Source organism: Talpa europaea, assembly GCF_964194135.1.
Source record: "Talpa europaea genome assembly, chromosome: 11".
NCBI lineage: Eukaryota > Metazoa > Chordata > Mammalia > Eulipotyphla > Talpidae > Talpa > Talpa europaea.
Window position 1 is genome coordinate 92,269,600 of NC_140078.1, and position 15,927 is coordinate 92,285,526.

Consider the following 15,927-nt stretch of genomic DNA (forward strand, 5'->3'; position numbering starts at 1 on the left):
TTCCCACTCAACTCTACTCCTCATTCCCACAATCCCACTCCTCATCAAGAGTCATGATGAGGCCTCCCTGGTGGCACAGGGGTTAAAGACAGTGCTGTAAAGCTGTCGCAGCCTGAGTTCGATTCCCCGGCCAGCCAGGGAGGTGACCGACATGGCACAGCAGACCTCTCCTGTCTTGACCATGCTCCCCTCAGCAATGTATTTCAGTGGATCCACCTGTCCTGCTCTCCACTCTGTCTCTGGTGAGTTCTCTCACCCCCCTGCACCTCTGGCCTACATCCCAGCTTTTGTATTCATAAAATAAATAAATCTTTTAACAAAAAAAAGAGTCCACAGTAGAGAATTTAAATCTTAGTAATTCAGCTTGGCAAACACTTCCTTCATAGATAAAAACTGAGATCCAAAACCAATAACGGGGTTGTTTTATTCCTTAGACTCAATGTCCAAACACTACATGTTTTGTAAAGGCTACAGAAAATGGTTCAGATATAAAATGAGTGAATGAATGAATGAATGGTTTAAAGCTATGAAAAGGGAAAAACAAGTTTTCATGGCAAAATCATTAAAATCCTCTTAATTTTTAGCAGATAAAAATTGTTATCATTACTGGGGACGTATTCAATATAGTGAATAAGAAGAAGGAGACCCACACCATTATTTAGGGTAATTGGAAGTCTCCAATGACTTCCTCGCAGTTTGTTATTATTCTTCTAAGGACACTTTCCAATTTTATTTACATTTTATTACTAACTTTAGTCTCAAAGTTTCATATCCGTTCACCCATTACTTTTGTGTTGTTTTTTCTTAAACTTGAATGCACAGCAAGCAAAGACTATAAACAAATATTTAACATGTCTGGAATAGGTGACACACATGAGTTTTCCTTGAACAGAAATCCAATTCTTCTACTTTTGTTTGATAAATAAAACTATCAAAACAATCCTGAACATATTTTTAATTCCATTGTTGGCCAACACCCACACAGCTTCAAAGATTTAAAACAACTAGTAGCAGCACTTATTGTACACGCTTCTTTTACAAAGTGACTGGAGGTCGACTATTAAGCAAGGGTGGATAACACACCAAAAAATCCATTCTTCTTGGGATTCAGTTTTGAAAATGCTTGTTGCCTGAACATTTCTTGCCATATTTATGTCTTGTAAGCCCAGACATTTTGAGCATTCTGTATTTATGCTTAATGCTGCCTTGATACCGAGAAAATTATGTTTGGTTTCCCTCCCTTTGTCTGGAAACATAATGGGGGCATATATATTAAACATATTTTTGATGACTGTCCAGGTCATACCTGCTAGCTAGGATGCACTTACTTCATGGATAAGTGATCTGTGCCATGCATTTAATTGCACCATTAACGAGAGTAGACAGATGTTAATCTAAGGAAGTTTGAGATATACTAAAATTAATCTTTCTGATGGCTATGAAAATTCTGATCCCCTTTGGATGTCTTTGTATTTCTGGGCTATAAAAAAAAAAATCAAACCTTTAGTACTACATAGATTTGGCCATTTTGCCCACATTAGTATGCTCCATGCATCTACCATTCCATGAGAATTATTTGATTCCTATTTTGCAACATAAATGCTACTAGGAGAGCTTCTGAATATTTAAGTTCACATTCTACTTGTGGCTCTATATTTTGTTGTTATAATTGTTAGTGGAGATTTCTAGACACTTTGTTGGAGTCAATGTTAAGGTCCCCTCTTCATGGCATGTTGCTCTATGCTGTCACTCCACAGATTTCTATTAACTTTTCAAAATTCATACAGTGTTTAGTATGTCCTCATTACTGTTCTAAACACTAGGTATATATTAACTCATATAATCCCACAACAATCTTGTGAATTATACACTATTATTATCATCCTCATTTTACAGATGAGGAAACTGAAGCCCAGTGAGGTTAAATAACTTGTCCAAGGTCACACAGGTAGCAAATGGCAGAGCCAGGATTTGAACCTGGCTCCAAGGTATGTGCTTTGCTGTTCCCCCACACTCAGTATATGGTGGTCCCACTAATCCGTTCCAGATTTCTAGTGTGCCTCTAGAGCTGAAGTAACGTGGAGGTATAAGTGAGTCCACTTGGGCAAAGCCTAGAGATGAAAGCGGCATCTATAAGGTTCTAGTGTCCACGCACCAACAAACTAGTGGGACCTCAGGGAATGGTGGGTTTTTTCAATGTTGAACAATTCCAACACCCTCTGTGAAGTATTTCTCCAGCTTTAGGTCATCGACTGCTGATAAACCAGAGCTCGGTACCTCTATAATTTCACTAACAAACCAGCTGTCGCCCCAGTTATATCTCTTGGGTAAAGCTCTATTACATCTTTGCCCTCCCATATTTTCTCTCCCTCTAAATACTGCACATCTGGGGAATTAAGAGGATAGAGATTGTCAGAAGAAGGGATGATACATGAAGTTCTCAATATTCTGCTTCTATCGGTGAAGAGCAGGACACTATCAGCCTCTGGAGGCTTTCCCAGGAAGATTAATGATCATCCAAAATGAAAAGGAAACCAATTAAGGCCAAAGAGCAGTAAGTCAAGGCCCAGATGAACATGCTGAAAGCTCTCTAAAAGTTCAGCTTTGGATCTTACATCAAATAGCAGTCAGTGTTTTTTGAAAAACATAAGAAAACTGGAGGTAGGTGAGGGAGAGAGCGGGGTAGGCAGCATCACTTCATAAAAATGTTTTCATTCACATAAGCTTGAGTAAAATAGAAATTCCTACAAAGAAGGTGAGCACAGAAGTATTATCAAAGCTGTCATTCTGTATTCTAGAAAATTCTGTCAAAATTTGAAAGGATTCTCATTTGCATGGGCATTTCCTGAAGTTGATTCCCTGGGAAAATGACTCTAGGATGGAGATTAATGTATAGAAGGCTTGTAAGAACTAGTCTTTGGATCAATATGTGCAAAAAGGAAGGGAAAGAAGCAGGATTAGGCTGAGGGAGAAGTTGGGCAATCCTACAGTTGCAGGCAGCCCCTGGTAGTGCTCTGGATCTGGGGTGATCCTTCAGAGCTGACCAGATTGGACATACAAGGAGCCAGGCTTTGTACTATCCCACTGACTCGTTATCAGATATGGGCTGCCCTGGAAAGATGGCATGACCTCTGTCCAGCCAGGGGCAGTCCTGAGGGTGAAGGACCATCTGCTGACAGCACTCCCAACAGCTAAGGGAACAGGGGTCATAACAAATAATTGTGGAGTATCAACTATGTGTCAAGCACGAGACTTGGATACATGAGAACAAGACTAGCAAGATGATATATAATTCTATTCCTGGAAGATTTTCCAATGTCAAAAAATTAGAAATCTTCACTCCATAAATGAGAACAAACAAAATTTTTGTCTTAAAAAGCACTGAGAGTATAGTAGTGCTTGACCTCACCAAAGTCAATTTGTTATACCTTTCTCTATTTTGGAGGGGTACCTCAAGAATACTTTGATTGATTGATTGATTGATTGATTGATTGCATAGAACTGGGGTGTAGGACAGAGCTGTGGGGGTAGAGGGAGAAGATTCACCAGAGACAAGAGTGGGGAGCAGAACAGGTGGATTTACAGAAATACACTGGTAAGGGGAGCAGCAGGAGAGACAGGAGAGGTCTGCTGCGCCATATATAAGTTAGCTCCCTGGCCACAAATCAAACTCAGGCCATATAAGTGATAGCGCTGAGACTTAGCTGCAAAACCACCAGGGAGGCCCTCAAGAATTCTCTTAAAAGAGATACTAGTCTATGTCTCTGAAAGCTCACTTGTATAGCTTGGCTTTTTATCGGGATCAAGGAATCATGGGATTTTAGACCCAGAAGAGTCATTGGAGATCATCTGGATGAAGGTGTCTCCCAGTTTTGTAGACATCCTTTCTATGACATCTCAGACATGTGGTGATTCAGCTTCCGCTTATAAAACTTGAAGGATAGAGGACTCACTGCCAGAGAAAAAGCCTGTTCCATTGTTGGTAACTTTAGTTGTTACCAATAACCTCCACCCATTGATATTAGTTCTGCTTTCTTGAGTAATACCAGATATCCATCATCCTTCAGGTTTTGAAAGACACCCACTCCTCTTACTTACTTACTTCCAGGTTAAATATACTCAATTCCTCTGATTGTCTCTTAAGAACCTGTAGTCCTAAGTCATAAACAGTGTTGTAAACCAACATTACTTAATAAAAAATAATTTAGTAAGAAAATTTCTGAGGTACACTTAAAAATAATTATATTAAAAAGTTCCTTGACTTTCTAATACAACTTGACTTTTAATAAAACTCCCAGTCATAATGAGAGTCAAAAGTGTTATACTCAATGGGGGACATCTAAGAATAAGGACAAGGAAAATACATAGGAATAAAATGTAGAGACTCCCAAATCCCCTTGGAATGTACAAATTTTAAGACAAAATTCATCCTTATCATTGGCCTCATGACTATTTTCAGCATGGTAGTATTTAAATACACAAAGAAAGTTGAAATAGCAGTACCCCATCTAATATATTTTCATGCATATATTGATTTTCAATGAACCTATCTAACCTTGTTTTCCACTTGCTAAAGAATACTGTTGACCTGTTCTAAGGTTGTCACAACCCTCAGACTCTAACTGTGACATCCACCCAGGTAAAAGTGAGATTAAACTATGATTCATTGAAATAGAATATTTTAAGAAAACTAGTGCTGAATTCAGAGGATGCCAGAACTAAGTCGTTCAAATTATGTTCACGTTTTTCCAAAGAAGTCAGTTTAGGAAACTGAAGATGAGGCAATAACTCAATGCCTTACTGAAATATAACTAGATGATGTCCTGTTAGCAGTAAAACATTCATACAGTCCAAAGCACAGTATTACTCATTCCCCAATTCTGACTCATGCTCACTTTCAGAAATAATCCTTTTTTAAATGTTGCTGCAATGGGAAACATGAAGAGCAAAGTTGTTTTGGCACAACTTCACTCTTGTTTTGTTGAGTTACGAACTGTGTTTAGTTTCACGCTTTTGATCTTGTGCTTTCTGGATGGTATATTTGCCCACAGAACATCTCTACATACATTAGAAATAGACCTGCTATGACAACTCCTATGATTTAAAATTGCCTATAAAATTACTCACAGAATTTCTTGTATAGCAATATATTACTTTCCATCATGAAGATAATTAATGTCATCAAAGTTATACAATATATATTGTAATATATACATTTGTATATATTACTATATATATTGTAATACACTTTATTTAAGAGTATGTGGGGCCTCCCTGGTGGCTCAAGGGGTTGAGCATAGTGCTGTGAAGCTGTCCACAGCCTCTGCAGCGCGAGTTTGATCCCCGGCTGGCCAAGGAGCTGCCCACATCGCTCAGCAGATCTCTCCTGCCTTGCCTGCTGCTCCCCTCAGCAGTATGTTTCATTCAATCTGCCTGTTCTGTTCCCCACTCTGTCTCTGGTGAATCCTCTCACACACACACACACCCCCCGCACCTCTGGCCCGTACCCCAGTTTTTGTATACATAAATAAATAAATCTTTAAAAAAAATGAGAGTATGTCATTGTGGTATGTATAGATATAAGGAAGAATTGATGAGAAGTAGGAATTGACATACAGTTAGTTTTACTGTTGGAAATTAAAAGGCAAATTAGTTTATAAATGTGTTAGTGGAACATATCGTCCCAACAATAGTAAAAGAGAGAAAACTGTCAGTCTAGTTCAAGGATATCCATTTCTACAAAACATTTCTAAACCACTCTCATCCGCATGATTGCTTCCTCCTCTGAAGTTCAGTGGATTCTTGATGTTTCATTCATCTTCGCACTTAACAATACCCTGTCTTGTGTTTTTAAGCATGGACTTCGGCATCAGTCAGACAAGTTTAAGCCTCATCTTACTCTTCATCAATAAAACAGAATAAACAAAGGTTTGTGAGATTAATAAGGTAGTGTTTGTCAAGTACTTAGCACGGGGCCTGCACACATTAAGAGTTATAAAACCAGTACTATTATTACAATTTGATGGCTCAGTGTTATATTCCTGCTGAAATGGTTAGAGGTGAAGTGTTCTATTTGCCAGTTACTTTCAAATGGTGAGAAAGAGGTGGAAAGAGAGAGGGAAAGAGAGAGAGAAAGAGAGAGAGAGAGAAAGAGGGAGAGAGAGGAATGCAATGTTAACACCTAATGATATTAGAGGATAAGAATATAGATGTTCATTGTATCTTTTTTCCAATTTTTTGGTACTTTTTAATTTTGTCAAATAAAAACATCGAGGAAATGTCAATTAGATCATATCAGCTCCTTCCTTAAATATTAAATATTAAACACTAAAAAGCAGTGTTTAAATGTACTTATCTGTAAATGTAAAAATGTATATATTTACATTTTCAATCCTATAATAACCATTTAATCATACAGCCACTTCCTAGTGCATGCAAAAGCTCATTTTTAGTTTTGTAACACATAGTCCCCCCAGTGAAAGTTTCATCTATGTTATTCATTATTTCAAGCTATCATCTTATCAGCTTTCCAGTTGTATGTCTCCATCCTCTGGTTGTTAAAATCTGAAATATGCTTCTGACATTTCTGTTTTAATAACCCAATTTAGTTTCTCTTTCTGCTTATTGAGATCATGTTTCACAATTTTGTTGGTTATTTCATTTTTTAACTTAAAAATACAACACAACAAATTTCAATGCATATTTGTGGTAAAATACAGAATTCTAGTTACACTGAAATGTAGAGAAGTAAAAGTAAAAGTCAACTTCTTCTACACTTCATTATTCACTTCTCAAAACAATCACTTTTAACAGTTCAGATTGAGTTATATTCACACTGAGAGATACATATACATTTCTGGTTTTGCTTATTTTAGAAAAATGAATTATATATTTTTCTTATCTTACTACATTGGCTTGCACCACTAGAACAATGAAATTAGCCATAATAAATATTCTTGAATTATTCTTAATTAGTCCCAGTTTTTGTCTCATTTTTAAATTATACTTCTTTTGCTAGTCTTTGCCAAAATATACTCTTTTCTTCAGGTCAGAGAAATCAACCAATTAGACCTGATTATTTAAAGGAAGGAATTATTTCTTTTCTTTTTTTTTTTAAAGATTTATTTGTTTATGCAAAGAAGAACTGGGTTACAGGCCAGAGGTGTGGGGGAGTGAGAGGATCCACCAGAGACAGAGCGGGGAACAGAACAGGCAGACTGACTACAATACACTGCTGAGGGGAGCAGTAGACAAAACAGGAGAGGTCTGCCTCACCGTGTGGGTTGCTCCCTGGCCGGGGATCGAACTCATGCTGTAATGCCGGCAGATAGCTTCATAGGTTGTGTCTTAACCCCTCGCACTACCAGGAAGGCCCAGGGAAGGAATTATTTCTTATACTTTGTATTTCCTTTTGGACTTACCCAGGGCATTCTTGCAGTTTCTACTTGTTGAGTAAAAGGGCCAATTTTCTAGAAATGGAGTGTTTTACTACAAATTAATTCTTATGTACTAGAAATGCATCCTGACTGCTCTTCAAACACAACTTTTGGAGGCTGACAACTGAAAGTGAATAGCTTCTAGAAAAACATATTTCAAGAAGATTTTAGAATTTGAGTTCGCTGTGACTAACAATTAGAGGACTGTGTACAATAATTTGCCTAAATATATGTATATAAAGGTACCAAATGAAAAGATGACAAATCTTGCTAAGTCTTTAATGCCTTTCATAAAAAACAATAAAACCTACTGTGAGCTACCCATTTTGAGGGCTAGAATTGAGAGCATAGGTATTACTGACAGAAGAGTGACTGATGAAAGTAGAAGATCTTTACAGTATTTATCAATAACAATATCTGCTTCTTGCAAAGTTAAAGAATGAGATGATCATATGTACAAAATATTCATCTGTCAGACAATATAAATATCTTCCTCAAGAGAAAATGTACACATAGTTTATAAATTCCCTGTATTCTGGTACGAGGAGGACTAGATGGTGACAATGAGTTTTCTCTCATTTAATCACTCTATCTCCATATACTGCCACAAAGGAGTTCTCACCACCTTAGAGCAGATCACTAATTTTCCATCACATTTAATTTTAATCTGGCTTCTGAGTCAGAGTCAGTTATTCACTGAAGAACCAGAGTTCATTTTAACCCATCACCTTAATTAATAACTGTTTATTAGGTCCAAAGCCAGAACATAGTGAATATTCCTCAGCCAATCATTCCAATTAATTACTTGATTGGTGAGTTTATTTATCAGACATTTTTGAATGCCTACTATGTAACAGCTCCTATGCTGATGGTGATAATAGAAAGATGGTAGGCCAACATCCCTACCATCAAGAATGTCATAAGTTCTACTTTTTCTGTTAAAAAATTTTAAAAATTAAAGTTTTACATAATGTTGTGACTTGATCTATGTTATTTATTTCCACTGCAATTGTCATAATTAAAATATATCAGCAGCAGCAATATTTAAGTCACTGACATCCATTTAATCTAACTGTACTAATGATAGTTTACTTAGCCCTTCTAAAGGGCTTCTTCCATATGTAGTTCCTGTTTTCCCTATTCCTCCTGAAAGATAAATCTAGAAAATAGCAAAAGCACACTTAGGATATAAGATAAGTAACCCATTAAAATAGTCTTCTTTGTGGGCCTCCCCTGGTGGTGCAGGCAGTTGAGCGCCACACTGTGAAGCTGTCCACAGCCTCTGCAGCGCCTGGTTCGATCCCGGCCAGCCGGCAAGGGTCCCACATGGCGCAGCAGACCTCTCCTGTCTTGCCTGCTGCTCCCCTCAGCAGTGTATTTCATCAGTCTGCCTGTTCTGCTCCCTGCTCTGTCTCTGGTGAATCCTCTCACTCTCCCCCGCATCTGATCTGTACCCTGGTTCTTGTATGAATAAATAAATAAATCTTTTTTAAAAAATAGTCTTCTTTGAGAGATGTTCACATGCTAACTATTGAACATGACACAAAATCTTAAGACATCAGAAAAGCTGGAAGTCAGTGTGTTCATTAAACCAGACTGTGTGCCTGTATATTATCTTTATGGAGTTTTTCTGGATCAAAACTGCATGACTAATACCCAGCAGTTTTATTGACTTATTAACTACATGCTTTTAGTAATACCATAAACCTGATACTCATCAACAAAGTTGATTTTTTTTCAAAGCCAACACAGCTGTAGGACGCAATCTTTATGGAACACCACATCCAGCACTGCACCGAAATAAACCAGGTCCGTTAGTTGTTTTCTTTAAAGACTGCTTTTCAGGAAGAGAACTTATACTTGTAATGCATCATTAAAAACATATCAATTTTGTTGTCGTATATAAAAAATTAAAATTGCTGCCTCTCTGGCATTCTCAGTTAAGCCCAACCTTTCTTTCCTTACATTTTCTAAAGAATATATGGTCTTTACTTTTTTAAAATGAACTTCATAATTATGTTGTTCCACGACTGATTCCATTGTAGCCAAGATTCTATGGCTATCAAGCTATAATTATTCATTTTTGTTTTATGACTTTCCCCTATGGTGAATCTTTTGTGACATTCTTCCATGATGTTAGTTAACATGCAGTATAGATACAGATAGAGATAGCTCTCAAAAGAGCATTTTCAAGGAATTGATTTATACAATTGTTGAAGCTGGCAATCCAAACTCTATAGACCAAACTGGCAGGCTAGATTTTTTTCTACAGGGAAACTTTAGTTACCCCTCTTAAGGTTTTTCAACTGATTGGATGAAGCCCACCCAGATTATCAGAGATATTTCCCTTTACTTTCATTGATTGTACATATACAAAACACCTTCACAGCAACATGTAGATTAATATTTAATTGATGCACTGGGCACTGTAGCCTGAGCAAGTGACACACAAAACTGACTAATACACCCATCAATTTTGAGCCTTCCCTCAAGTTCACCAGGTATGTCCTGACTACTTTGTCCAGAGCTCCTTTATTAGAGCTCATTTGTGCATTTTTCAACCTAAATATATTAAAAAAAAATCAAAAAATTGAATCATGACCTGTTATTCTCCAAGCCAAAGGAATTGAAGTGGAAACCTCTCTATTCTATTTCAATGTTTTGAAATGTTTGTTATAAACCACAACACTGATTTCACAGCCTATTAATAGGTCAAGAGGGAAAACACTTTTAAGATAAGAGAGGGGGACAGGAGTACTATGTCATCAAAGGGGGAGGAGAGAAAGAGGGAGATAGATAGATAGATAGATAGATAGATAGATAGATAGATAGATAGATAGACAGACAGATAGATAGATAGATTCAGGAAAGGGAAAAAGAAACAACACATCCAAGAGTAAAGGGAGAGGATGGCAAATGTTGGAAGCGGGGAAAAAAAAGTGAGAGGATCCCAGAGCCTACAACAGTTCTTGTCCTGGCTGCTGCCTACTACCTCCAATGTGCACTTTTCTCATCCCAAAAGCCTTACCCAAGTTTCCCTACTCTGGGCCTTCATTTTTCCCATCATCCTGATTCTCTAATTCACTTTTTTTTTTCCTCAAAGATCACGAAGTTCTCTCCTGAGGACCCTGACTAGCTTCTTTCACTTCTGATCTTTTCTCCATCTTCCTACTGATGACTCCTCCTCCATTTTCTCCTTTCCCTTGGGTGTTTAACTCTCCCTTTGCCTTGATTTCTTCTTCCCTTTCTCCTGGTTATGCTTCTTCCCTGGGATGGGGCATTACAACTTCCATGTAAAACTGTGCTGGCTTCAAAAATTCAAATGCACGAGCACAATGGAGGGAGTGCTGTTCAGTTGAAAAAATTATACGGGCACTGCTTGGCACATTTTGAGAGTTTCCACATCTGAAAAAACAAAACCTTCTGAAGACTACCAAGGGGGCTTGGCTTCCATTTTCAGATATGCTGACCTGGGCAGTCTGTTGTCTGTGAGTGTGAAGAGAGCTGATAGGACCCTCTGAAGTAACAGTAGACACGTGGTACTCAAGAGAAAGCACAAACAACTGGAGAAGATTTGCAAATGACAGCTATGGAAGGAAGAGGGTTGTGAGGATACAATGAGTAGACGGGGTAAATGCAGTCTGCCAGCAGGAAGTCCAGTTAGCAGGCAGGGTTGGTGCCCAGCCTCAGGACAGTTAAGGATTAAATGACCTAGAGTAACAAAAAGGAAGACAGGAGCGAAGAGGTGTTTTCCAAGGAAGAGCATTCAGAACCTCAAGTTGGAGGCTGGTATCCTTAGATTGGTCTATGTTTTATAAATCTGCAAAGGGACCGGAACCCTGTTAAATCTATTCTAAAGATAATTCTCAATCTCTCAATAGCTCTTGCAAACTTAGAATAGGCAGATGAAAATTAATTGACTCAAAGAGGGGGGAAAGCATGGGAGTTTTTGATGCTGCAGACCTGAAGCCTGGTTCACACACAGCCAGAAACAGCTTGCCAGTCTTGGCTGCTAGTCCATTTTCTTTATCCCTAAGACAGGAAATGATGTGAGACCAAAAATGCACTCCCAGAAACCCCAAGGCTGAGTGCAGCTGTTCCAAGAGAGTCCCTGTATGCGTGAAGATGTGTCCAGAGGTCTAACTTCAGCCCTGTGTGTGAGCAGGCCCTGAGTGGGAAGCTGCTCTCTCCAAGTCAACAATAACATTGTCCCCTTTGACCTCTTGCCAAGTCCCTCAGGCACTGCCTATTGCTTAGATCAGTTCTGGCATCTGTTCCTCAGGCCCCGGACACCTTCTGCAATGCCCAGCCCACCCTACACCTCAGAACCATCCTCTTTCATTTACTTGAGGCACAAGATATTTGTAGAAATTCTGACTCATCAACGTGTGTGTGTGTGTGTGTGAGTGTGTGTTTGAGAAGCTCAAGAATCGTAGGTAGCTAATTAAAACTATGAAAGATGTTTTTCTAAATGGGTGAGGGTGTTTCATAAACTGAACTCTTTTTTCCTGAGCCTTTCTATCGCTTGCCTTGATGTTGGGTTAGCAGACTATAAATAATGTGTCTTCTTAACCAGGAAAAAAAAAGGAAGGGAAGAGAACGAAAAGGAAAATTGTAAAATACGAAGAAAAAAAATCAGAACTTCCTTATTTCCCAAAGTGGGAAACACCTTTTCTTTTTTTAATGCCTGGCAGAGAAATATGGTTGCAAATGTTACTAGGTGCTAAACAAGATACATTTTGTATTCGAGAAGAAAAGTAAGCAACTTGGGCGAAAGGAGGCAAATTGCACGGTCCTATTATTCAGCACGTTTGAAATGAAGGCCAATGCAGCTATTGAAGTGCGGCTGATGGAGCTTTCTCCGCCTCTCTGGAAGGCAGGCCCACGGTTGCCTGGCAACCGCTTACCGAGCAGGGAACACTCCCCAGCATTAACTGACCGTGAATTTTAATTTTTGTGCTGATGCTTAAGTGGGATACGTACATACAGACAATCAATACAGGAGAAAGATCTCCCCCAGATACTCATTTTCACTAATAAGCAGCATGTGTAAGAGAGTAAAGGATGGCGAATAGAGCCATACAAAAACCTGGGGAAGCTTTTCTCTTTGGGGAATGACTTTGTTTAAAAAAATATGGAAAACCTGGGAAGGTTTGTGGGGGGGGGAATTACTACAATGGTTGTATGAAGGTAAGAATGGAAAATGATTTTAACCAAAGAAAAACCACATAAAAAGCAAAACTAACATCTGTAACAGTATAATGGAGGAAAGGTTGGCTGTTATCATTCCTTAATTGGAATACATTTTCAGAGAAAAGTGGAACATGCAGACGGACCGGGGAGAGCCCCACTGCGCCCTGCGTCACTGTCCAGCCCATGTGTAGCAGAAACCGAGGCTCTGCCCCGTGCAGGAAATTAGGGCCAGGCAGGACAGGGGGCTGCACAGCAACACCAGTGGATGCTCTGTGCTCTGAATAAAAAGTTGCAGTCAAACCTGTTATAAGTAACCCCTCACAGCCTCTGCTGTCCATTATTTACAACTTTAAAGCGTAACTTTAACAGATGATCCGTGCTTTGGTGGTGAGGAGGTGTGAGTCTGTTGCCCTAAATCATATGTAACTGTCGTAAACCAGTGTTACTTCGATAAAGAAAATACACAAGTGAGTCAATCAATCAATAAGTAAATAGGAATGGAGGGAAATAATCGCCTTTCTAGTGCATCCTGAAGATGTAAAGGGAATCCACCTCTCTCATCACTTCAAAATGTGGTAAGATATTGCCTTAAATTAAATTACACTTAAATTATTACCTGGAAACACTTCTTTTATGTCTACTAAAACAAAGTAAGAACTTAGGGTTTAGACTCTGGTTCCCCCACTAATCTGCTGTGGGACCTCATACTTCATTTCCTTACTGGTAGTGAGGATATCATTAAAAATCACCTCCTTGAAATGCAAATGGCCAACAGGCATATGAAAAAATGTTCAACATCACTTGTAATCAGGGAAATGCAAATCAAAACTACCAGGAGATACCATCTCACACCAGTAAGAAGGGCACATATTAAAAAAACTAGCAACAGCAAATGTTGGCGAGGATGTGGAGAAAAAGGAACTCTCCTGCACCTCTGGTGGGAGTGCAAACTGGTCCAAAACCATGGAGAGCTGTGTGGATATTCCTCAACCTGCTAAAATTGGAGCTTCCGTATGATCCAGCAATTTCACTCCTAGGTATTTACCCTAAGGACACAGAAACATTAATTCAAAAGGGCACCTGCACCCCTATGTTTATAGCAGCACTGTTTACAATAGCTAAGCTTTGGAAACAACCCAAATGCCTAAAAATAGAGGACTGGATCGAGAAGATGTGGTCCATATACACCATGGACTATTACTCAGCAATCCAAAAAGATAAACTCATACAATTTGCAGCAACATGGATGGAGCTGGAAGGGATCATGCTCAGCGAAATAAGCCAGAAAGAAAAAGAAAAATACCAGATGGTCTCACTCATAGCAGGAATCTAGAAAACCTAAACAAGAGACCAGGAAAAAGATAAATTATAATAAAGTAAAAATCAAAATCAATAAGCAACTATAAACCAGAGACACACTATGGGGGTGGGGGGGGCGGAAAGAATAGGATGAAAACAAGGTGGGTGGGAATTGTATGGGGACAAGATGAAAATGCATACATTGTGCAAAAATGAAAAATGATATAAAAATAAAGAAAATAAAAAATAAATCACCTCCTTGAGCCACTGTGGGCAAAGTGAGGTCAGCTAACCCCAGCTTCAGCCGGCAGGCACTGTGATGTGTGTGGTGTGAGGAGCGTAGTGCAGGCTGCCCAGAAGCCCGCTGAGGGGTGAGTTATTCTCCTAGCTTCCTGGGAGGCTGCCCCACAAAGCCTTCGTCTGTCAGCCCTCTTTGAGGCCTGCCTTGGCAGAAGAACGCCGCTAAGCCTCAGGCCAGGCATCCTCCTAGGGGTGGCCTGACACCAGTGAGTACACTGGGCCAAGAAAGGTTCAGGTCTTCCTTCAGGAGCCATCCTTGCCCCAGACTTTCCCCAAGAGCTGGTGTAGGGTAAGGAAAAATGTATCAGGCTTTTCTGCCCTCCCGCCATCAGGATAGATGATGGATCCTTGAGGTCCTGAATGCATTCCTGATGGCGGGCACCTGGAGTAGGGTGTGGGCAGCAGTAGATGGGATTCACCTGGGCTGAGATGGGGCTTTTAAGGGCGGCATCATGGGGACGCCAGCAGAAGCAGAGAACAGAAGCCGAAGGAGAAGCCGAGAAAGAAGCAGCAGAAGGGGAGAGGGGAGGGGAGAGAGGAGAGCCCAGAGAGAGTGAAGACTTGCTGGGGGCTGGGAGGCCTGCCAGCCTCCTGGCCCCCCAGCACCCCTGCCTGCTGTGTACCTGGTAATCCCAATAAAACCCTGTAAAACCACTGAGGACTCTGACTCCTCCTTTACCCGGTCTGCTGGATCCTAGAAAACCTGCTCAGTGGCCATTCCTGCCCTTACAGCTGGCTAAGGCTAGACTGACATCACAGCTCAGCCTCTCCCTCTGTCCATCCCCCCTTCCTCTCTGCCTTTTGCAGCAGGTGATTCCCAGGGCTCCCCCTAAGAAACACCCTGCATGCCAAACTGCACCCCAGAGTCAGCTTCCTGGGGCACAAGCTTGCCAGAATGAACCATGACAAATATATTTAAGAGGCTCTTCAGTGATCACAGAATGTGAGATGCAGAGGTTACCCAACTCGACACATGGGATGATCTCAACTATGACAAACTGCATCCATGTGAGTGTATGACTGAAGACTGGAAAAGTGAACCAAGATTAACAATAGTTCTTGCTGGGTGGTAGGAACAGAGATGACTTTTATTTTCTTTATACTTTTCAGTGCATTTCAAATCTCCCGAAGGAATAAATTACTTTTTCTATGCGTGGGGAAGGGGTGTATCTCCCAAGGGCTGAGCTCCACCCTCTACTTGCCCCAAGGAATTCAGCTTTTCGTGAGTCATGAATGAGAAAGGGTCTGTGTAGGGTAAGGTGAAAGGTATCAGGCTTTTCTGCCCTCCTGCCATCAGGATAGATGATGGATCCTTGCGGTCCTGAATGCACGCCTGATGGCGGGCACCTGGAATAGGGTGTGGGCATAGGTAGATGGGATTCACCTGGGCTGAGACTGGGATTTTTTTTAAGGGCGGCGTCACAGGGACACCAGCAGAAGCCAAAAGAGAAGCCGAAAAAGAAGCAGCAGAAGCCAAGAGAGAAGCTAGAGAAGCAGAAGCTGAGAGAAGGCCTGAGAGCCCAGAGTGAACACCTGCTGGGGGCTGGGAGGCCTGCCAGCCTCCCGGTCCCCCAGAGCCTCTACCTGCCGTGTACCTGGTAATCCCAATAAAAACCTGCTCAGTGGCCATTCCTGCCCTTACAGTCTGTCTAGAATACGTTCCACAATGGGTCAGCTCACCCCCTATGGGTGGGACCTG